The sequence below is a fragment of the Topomyia yanbarensis genome, chromosome 2 (assembly GCF_030247195.1).
Source record: "Topomyia yanbarensis strain Yona2022 chromosome 2, ASM3024719v1, whole genome shotgun sequence".
NCBI lineage: Eukaryota > Metazoa > Arthropoda > Insecta > Diptera > Culicidae > Topomyia > Topomyia yanbarensis.
The window spans coordinates 38,747,733-38,757,465 of NC_080671.1; the positions used below are offsets into that span (position 1 = coordinate 38,747,733).

Consider the following 9,733-nt stretch of genomic DNA (forward strand, 5'->3'; position numbering starts at 1 on the left):
TCTGATCGGAAATATGTGCACGTATATTGTATTTGAATCCGTAAAATGTATTATTACTATAAATAACAAAAATAATGTATTTCAGTCTATTTTCAACTATCAAAGGCATCGGTCACGATACTCAGTGTGCTCCTGCTTCTGTCCGAGCCAGTGCAAAGCGAACGCTAAAACAGTAACTTGTGCGCATTGTCTGTAGAACAAAGGATACCGTTATTTTTATTCTTGTGTGATCTATCAAGATGAATGAGTCTCATCAACAAAACGTGATTATTCGGCCTAACACAGTGGCCATTGACTTCAGGTCTTTTCGCATAAGACCAAGTATTCGTGATGTGGAACATCTGCTGAAGGCGAAAATGCAGCTTCAGTTTTCGGAAGTCACCTGCATACAGCTTGAGCACGTCAGGCTTGCGGTGCTGATAACCTTCAACAAATTCGCCCAGGCGAAAAGATTCATTTCGCAGAACAACTTAAATCACGTGCTTGTTTGTGACAACGCTGAAATCAAGATCCCTATATACATGGATAATGGGAATATTGAAGTTAAATTACATGATTTATCTCCACTTACTTGCAAGGTGGCAATTAAACGATTCATGTCCCATTTCGGAGCAGTGGAATCTATTACGGAGGCCACATGGAGAAACTACTTCCCAGGTATTTCAAATGGTGTCTTTGTGGCGAGAATGCGGGTAGACAAACCCATTCCCCTGCAGTACAACACAGAAGGGGGTGATACCATTACACAGCGAACTCTTTGTACATAGCAAGGACAAACTAATACGTGCCAGTTTTGTGAACAAACGGCACATTACGGACAACCCTGCCCAGAAACAGCTGAGGAAAGCTCATCTACAGAAAGATATACCAACACACAGGCTCCAATATCTTTACCTGAACCACAAACGGTTGCCAAATTTGTGGCCGCTGTTCAGGCAATAATGACAACTGCTAAAGCTGCGTCAAGTACTACAAATTCAACAACTAATGCCACCAGCGAAGAAGCTACTACCAAGGATGGAGTGTTCACATTCGTGACCCGCAAGGGCAAGAAGCCAGGAAGAACATCTGATCGTGAGTATCATGGCAGTAATATAGATGATGATACGGACGTAAACAACAACGAGACAGACATGGATAACCCCGAAGTTGGCGAAAGAAGGCACAACTTCCCGACGCGAAAAAAGATCTCCGCTCGCAATAGAAAGTTGCGCGCACGGGATCTTGCAAATTAAAAATAAAATTTATTGTTATTTTTATTTTTTACTTCTTGTAAATATATAAAAGACCCATGGCTCCTCTAAGCTAATGCATTGAGCCGTGTCAAATAAACGAATAAAAAAAAAATGTATTTTGTGAAAGTGATAAATATCAGCGCTTATTGGTCCGAACAATTCAAACAAGCAGCGAGCGTTGCTAGGACCGCCTCTTTGCCACTATTTTACAAAGAAAATCTGGTAGTACAAATAAATATGCCTGACAAAATCTGACACTTGACAGCGACCTAAAAGCTAGCTGTGCCAGATAAATCTGGTATAATGGTATTCCCTCTGGGGTGTAACGTAGAATTCAGAATATTTGAAAAATCTGGCAAAATTTAAAAAATCTGGCAAAACGTGTGGCTTGAGCGAATGTCTGTTCAGTTGGGAAAAATCTGGAAGAATCCAGATAAATCTGGAATATTGGCAGCGCTGCATCCAATGAACCGCGACACACATTCGCGACTACGAAGCTGGGTCTGACAGCTCATGAGCGTGAAGTCGGATGTAAACAAATGAGTAGAAAAAGTGACATTTTTGAACGTACCGTTTTCAACTAGTTTTTCATTATTATTAAAAATGGTAAGTTCAAAACTAACAAATAAGTATTAAATATTCTAATTTAATTGAGAATTAATAAATAATTGCTCTATGAGATGTTTATTTTATCGCCTAAAATTAAGTCATTTTTGTGAGTCATGAAACAAGTACGTTTTCAAAAGCCAAAATATGAATGAAAATCTACTTTTTGGTTGAACATTCATATCGTGTATTATATGTTTAGAGTTCGTGGTATTTTTTTATTTAATGCATTAGTGTATTAAAATAAAATAATGATTTTCTGTTACCATATTTATATCACCAGGAGTCTTCAATGGAAGAAAACCAAACATGCACTGTACTGGTGAATTTGTCAGACGTTTTCAATTACGCTGCTGGTGGAAGCCGTTTAGTAGTGGAAGGTGAAAGAGTGTTAAACGATGGAGACTTGCTAATAGTTGGAGTGGAAGAAGTACACAAAGACGGATTAGGTATAGTTTCTACATGCCCTCAGTCATCCTCGCCAAGTTCCGAACCTCACACAATAAAAATCCGCACGAAGAGGTTTTTCTCAGAGTGGTCATATTTGTGTTCCCGTAAAGCTGGCAAAGGGAAGTGCAAACACGTAATGGTAGTTTTGTATCATTTGCTAAAGTATGAATTACATTTATATTTTACGGCAGCACATATTTTTAATTGATCAGTAAAATGAAGACTGCATACACGGGAAGTTTTCGATGGTTCGATTTTCAACCGGAGCCGTGGAACCCAATCCAGGTATCGTATTCTGCTGGGAAAGAATGAAATGATATTCCCGGCGATATCTCTGCTTACAACCAGGAACAACACACACCGTTCGGCATGTCGGTTTCGTATCATTGTTATTCCTTATAGCACTACGGCCGTCGTCCTCAAGTATTAAATTTTTATAACAATCCGAGCAGCTTTTGAGGTCCATTCTCCACGAGATCTAATATGGTGTTCAAATGTGTTTTATTAGGGATGCGATCTACTGGTTTGTTATTATAGTTAACAATTAGGATGTGTTTTCATTCAAAAAAATTAATTTGAAAATTGATATTTGGAATATCTATGTAAAACCATTCCGATTTTTTTTTGTAAACAGCCAATGGTAAAGAACCACACACGCTATAATAAAACTTAACGAAAGTTAGTTTAACAATTGTCACATACGTTAGGAAGTGGATATTGCCGAAAGTTAATAAAAAATACATCCGAAAGTTGGTGAAAAATCACCATCGTTTGTTTACATACACTTCACTCACAGTTAAAACTTTAATAGATGGCGTTACCGTACCTTCGAAGAGGCGAATAATAAGCAGCACATAAGAAAAAATCGTCAGTTTGCTTTCTGACCTCGTAGTAGTTGGTACGTTCCGTCAGATCGAAGCATCATTTCCGAAGCATCGTTACGTTCCGTCAGATCTAGGCATCATTTCAATGATGTACAGGCGCGCCAGTTTTATGCATACAATGATCACAGACCACAGAAAAAACGGAACGCTCTTTCTTTTGGAGCTAAATAAACGAATTTCAAGGCGATGCACAGTGTCGCCTAGCCGGACAAAGCCTCAAAATTTTATTTAAGATTTTTCATGATTTATCATTTTTCCCTGTTTCTTAACAGGTTGAATAAAGTCTTCTCAAAACATAAAGTCCCGAGGCCGATAGTTCGATTTTTTACAGAACTTCAAAGATGAAATAGATGATCAATTCTGAGAAACACTGTTTTCAAACCTAAATTATTCAAATGAATATATCTTGTTAGTTAAGACTCCGATTAGGATTGAACTGGTTTCATTTTAAAGGTTATTCGCTGGACTTATAGTTGCCATTCGATTTAGTCGAAGTTATGAATTCAGCGTCACAAAATTACCTTAATGTAAAGTTTTCATCAAATTCCGGCCACTTTTGAGATTTTGTCCGACTTTTGTATGGAAGGTGATCACTGTGCGATGGAGTGGTTGCGTGCGAGAGACAGCACTCTCTTGCTCAGGGATGCCAAAGGTACTGGTAAACTACATTTTTTCGGTATATTTACATTTGCACAAGCCGTACAGCCCGCTACAGCGACGCATCACTACAGCTCTTGCCAGAACGGTAGCCAAACCGAGTACATTTTCCTGTAGAGCAGTAGAATACATTTTTGTTTTGCTGCTGTACTCCGACTGCTCGGTGAGAGTGTGGCGTAGTAAAGCTTGTTCTCTCGCTTTGTACACTTTTCCCTGCGTAGTCAAAGGGAGAGGCCCGCACACGAAAGCGTTGATGCCGGTCGTGGTGTAAACGAACCGCATTCATTGTCGGCGTTTGTGATTGAAATTATTGATTAGATTAAAAATATTAAAAAGTGTAAAATAAGGAAAGAGAAGCTGTACCGCTCGCGTCTGAAGGCTGTACTGGGGGCAGTATTTTTTGTCATGCTACTGCTTTGTTTACAGACTGCCGTACAGCGCTGGGCGTCCTGCAATAGCGAACGATAGCAGCGTCGAAAGAGAAATGAGAATGTAGGCGGAAAAAATTCCAGCCGCAGAAAAGGTAGGCATTTTGCATCCTTGCTCTTGCTCTTTCAATTATGTGTGGCGTTCTCAAATAAATTCACCACAGCGCGCGCTCCAGGGTGCACTGTGAAGGAGTGTGCTCTTTTATTAGTTTTCTTCTAGCAAACGGTAGTGTGGCTGCGATTGACGATTTGAAGGAGACTTTGTTGGTTTGTTGAATACTGATATAAGTTTCTGTTGATGGTTTGATACTGGAGCCAAACTGGGAAACGTGAAACGGGATTTTCATTTTACTTATTTTGTTTGCGAATTTCACTGCTCTACAAGTGAAATGCTCCGTTGAAAATAATGTCCTGTTATGTACTACATTTGTTGTCGGATATTATCATACGTGACAATTGCAGGGTTATTACGAAGAAACCTGGTTGATTAAGGTTTGAATATATTATTTTTATAGGACATTCGCCTGAACTCTCTGATGCTGACATTCCACGCGCAATTGCCATTCTACTGGCTTTTAACTGTGGAGTGAGTTTAACTTCCAGTGAGTCGAAATAGTATTTGTTATCCGATTTGGCCTTTAATTTATTTTACTTATGCATGCCATGCTTTAAATTGGACTATCTCTAAAATAAAACAGCTAGACGAATGCCTTTTGATCCCACTATACATATGTTTAATGAAATATTCCATAATGTGAGTAGTAAATGTAGTACTATTCACTTGAAAAATAATTACCCACTGGAAGATTGGGAACAACCTAGCACTTGAATTTTGCCACATATGTGTCTCGGGCGGACGTTTGCAAGTTTCGAGGTAGGACCGCAATTTCAATACTTGATAGCTGAATTTAATGCAACCATGCAGAAGATAGTAAAAATTGCAGCATTCGAGTTACCAGCCTAAGTGTATTCTACTTCACTTCGGTTATGTCTCTGACATTACCTACCCATCTTTTTATCTCATCGAACCAAAAATTGTGACTCTTAGAATTGAAAGCGTTAGATGGTAGTAGTGAGCCACTGATTTCTGCACTTTATTACAATAGGCAAGTATAGGGCGTAGTGCCAGTTACATTTTAGTCGTTTTGTAATGTCCAGTTTAAATTACTGCTGGTTGTCGTCCGCCATCTGTGCACGTAACGTAGCACAGCCTTTTTTGAGACTTTTTTTCGCTGCTATTACTGAAACTTAGCCGTTTCTTATGAAAGTTATTCCGGCACTTGTGCTTTTTATATTTATATTCGAGAACTTTTTTATTTCATATGCGTGAAAACTGATTCTAAAGCGAAATCGAGCATTCAAAAGAAAGCATGTATTGAACAACATAATAATTGGTTGTGAACGAAGTTGTAATTATGAATGTAAACCATAAATATACATCATGTCAATGCAAATCACGCAGGAACTATTGGCAGTAGTAATTTGTTCGTGTTAGGACCTGTAATGTGCGGTAGAGGTATTTTCTCCTTTGATAGTAAATACTACAAGAATTATTAAAATAAATTTCATCTTGATTTGCTAAAAATACGAATAAAAGGATTTTCGTGCCTAACATAACGCTTTTATTTCCGATATTCAACAAATTTTTTCGGTGCCTAACTTGACACCTGTAATAAGTTCTATTTTTTGTAAGGAAAAATCAAAACGGGCATGAAAAAAAACAAAAGAAACATATTATATAGCAGAACGTAGTTTCGATCTACGGACCTCTGGGTTATGGGCCCAGCACGCTTCCACTGCGCCACTCTGCTGTTGGTGTCAAATTACCGCTAAGGCGCCGGGTATGTTCCCATTATCACCATACTTATTTGAAATTGATGGTCGTTATCTTTGTTCGCTGGTTTGGTTCAAATATGTAATAGGATTATTTGAGTACTAGATTCGGGTATCGGTGGCGATCGTGCACAAGTATTTCACCATTTTCGTTATGATACTGTTTCTTGGGAAGAAGGTGTCTTGTTCTCACCGTGTTAACACTCTAGGTGTCAACCTTCGTATTTAGGTTTGTTCTAGTAGCAGATGAATCTGGGAAGATATTGTCGTCTTCTCTTTTTTCTTCTTCTGGCGGCAAGTCAACAGGAGCAAGTTTTCTTTGTTCGTCGTTGCTCCGGAATAAGTGGAAGCAAGAGTTGGTTACGGGAACAAACATTTTAAGTACGAGAGCAAACAAATGATGCAATCCTGTTGGTTGGTTATGTATGATTTCTCAAATATACAAATTCAATAGTGTTTAGCAAAATTGATGTAGCTACGTATGTGGGGGGAAGTGGGTAAAGACGGACACCTTAAGGTCAAATGGAAAAATCTACTCATCCATTAATGCATTGCTCGTAGATCGCACATAAACCGCGATTTGAAATAATATTCCTTCAATATAGTACTTTATACTAATTCAATTTTAAACACAAAGATGTTGATTTTTTTTTGTAAAAAGGATGCACAAAATCGTCATTCTAATTGGGATGAGAAAGATGGACATGCGGCAATGGTAAAAAGGGGCAAAAAAAAAGGGTAGAGTGTGACGCATCTCGTCCAATCAATGATGTTTTCTTTCACGGCATTCTGATTTGTAAGAAATATGGCCATCTTTCCCTGCCTTGCTGTGTCCGTTATAGCTAACACAGTGGCGTAGCCAGAAATTTGGTTGGGGGGGGGGGGGGAAGGTTTGATGAAAATCGTTGTTTTTTTTGAAAAAGCTAAAATTTAATGTAAGTTGGATAAATTAGTGAAAGTTCAGAAACAAAATTAGTCTAACAGATGCCTTTTATACGCAGCGCACCTGGGTTCGAGACCTGACCCCGCACATAGGGTTAGAAATTTTTCATAAGAGATTTTCCTAACTCGAAGAGGCGAAAGGTTAAAACTTCTATAGTCGAAATAAAAAAAAGATGCTTTTTATATCTTTTGTAATATGTCAAGAAAGTCAAAGAATGAAAGTACTAAGTGCAATTTTAAAAGTTCAAATGGTTTTCTAACGGTCAAGATCGCAGAATTTCGAAATCATCAACTTTGAAGATTAATCAACTTCGAAGAAGCTTTCCAACATAAAAAGCTCATATTTTGATATAATAATTTTGGTGATGAAAACTCCTAGAAGTGATTATGGTGAAGTAACTCTTCAAAAATAGTAAGAGATTTGGTGTCTTCAGCAAAGTTGTTGAAAATGTCATTTTAAAAACTACATAAATGCAATATATCGATACACAAAACAATATTCAATAAATTTTCTTAAAGCTATTTCTTCCCAATAAAACTTTAGAGACTTGAAAAAAAATGTGATTTTTTTGCTTATACACAGCAGAAGAGATTTGTCAATTACAGTAAGATCAGAATTCAGAATAACTCGTTTTAAAAGTTTTGTTTCACATATGGTCGGTGTTAAGTCAGACCGGGCTGAGTCGCAAAACCATAAAAATGAGATGATCATAGCGCTGGAAAAAGAATTTCTTCAGCTACATTCGACTTTTAGCTGATTTGAAATATGTAACAGTGAGCAAGAATTATAGCAAAAAATTAATGTTAAATTATAATGTAAAGGATGCTGCGATTCAAACTTTAAATTCGTTTTTCTCGAAATCAACACAATATCACTTAGTCCGGTCTGACTTAACACTGACCGCATAGTCTAATTTATTTCGATATTCTGAACACATGAAATATTTATGTCTTCTTCAAACTTAGTTGTGGAATGTATTCAACAAAGTTTTTCTTTTCACTTTGATTTTATAGGGGCGTTAACCATAGGGTCTTTCGGCTCTGTTTTCAGGTTAGAACAATTTCTGACCTTATGTGCGGGGTTTGGGAATCGAATCTAGGTGAGAAACGTACAAGGCAGTCGACTTACCAACTACACTTTGACCGCCCCATTCAACAAAGTTGTTTGAAATAGCATTTTCGAAAATTTTGCTGAAGGCATTAACTCTCGAACTAAATTTGAAGAAAATGTACTTCTTAATTACTGCTAGGAGGATTTACCTACAACATTATTTTATTAGAAGAAGTGCCGCTTTACGTTGTAATATACTTCGAAAATACTAAACATCCAAAGTTTAAAGTTCCGAAATAATGTGATTGTGACGGAGAACAATTTTTTTTTTCGAGCGGTAATTTTATTTTTCTTCACTATTAAAGCTCGCAAATCCAAAACGAGTCCTTGTTTTTCAACATTATATGACACCATTAAATTTAACACTCATATATACACCATTTATAGCCACTAATTTGAAATATTTTGAAATTTGATTAATTCCAATCCTACTTAAAGGCTATTTATATAATTGATTACACAACAAAAATCAAATGCTCAGTAAAACCGAACCTGACCAAACGGAAAAAGTAATTTTTCATCATTTTTCACAATATTATTATTCTTGTAAATCACATTGAGGTTTTATGTCAACTTTGCGCATTCTCAAAAAGATATATTTTAGCAAAAAATTATTTTTCGGTGAGGCAGTTTGTTTTAAAGACGATCAATCTTTTTAAGAGTTCAGTTATATGATCCAATTCTCACTGTTTTCCAAAAGTCCTCGTGATGCCTAAAACAATAGATTCTTAATGTAGTGATCATAGAATATCCTTCAAAAAGTTTTATTGCACCATATTTAATTAAATTAGTCATTTTTTTTTCAATTTCAAATATTTGATTTTGGTTTGGTGGGGCTGGGAGGTTTGACCGTGTTAATCTTACCCCCAATGCCCGCCTTAACCTATTTTCCCCTGTTATTGAATTAGCCAACGGCTATAATGAATTGCATAGTAACAATACTTTTACTTCCTTGACTTAACTCAAAGTTTTACTAGCAGATATTTTTATCGTATACAATGATATTACAAATTACAATTATACAACTTTTACCCGACTTAGACGTTTAGTTGACATTATATGACAAACGTTCGAAACAGTTCTATAGACTCACCTCAGGGCAAACGCCAACATGTATGCATATAGATATCGCAAACCAGTTGAATGCAATGTTGCTTGCAACAAGGTCATGTCACCATAGAAGATTTGACAGTTGCGAAAATGCGCATTCGAACACCGTAACTTGAATAATGTTAAGCGTAATCAAAATAGTGTAATAAGCCCATTTTTGCCTTGCTTCTATTATCGCCCTACCCATTCGAAGCGGTTGATTATAATCCCTATAGGGACCGTATCTGTACGACGAAGATAAGGTTCGAATCTTAGGATTTCACTCAACCACCAATGGCGAGGAGCAAAGGCAATTCAAACTGTAACTTCTTACAAAATTCAAAACTTTTTGAAATTCAAACGACTTAGTTGAATGTCACAATTAAACTTGTTGAGACAGGTGTCTTCCGTTTAATTCCACTATCGACAACTAATAATGAAAAACTGTTGCTTTTTACTGATATTGAACACTGACGTGTCTTCTTCAGTAATAGTTGA

At 36.9% G+C, this 9,733-nt stretch overlaps 1 non-coding gene across 1 annotated transcript; it reads right to left on the reverse strand.

The window, feature by feature from the left end:
- Nucleotides 1–5,999: 5,999 nt before the first annotated feature.
- Nucleotides 6,000–6,071, reverse strand: Trnam-cau (transfer RNA methionine (anticodon CAU)). Its single transcript has one exon. It is a non-coding gene; the product is annotated as a tRNA-Met (tRNA).
- Between the last annotated feature and the right edge of the window lie 3,662 nt (nucleotides 6,072–9,733).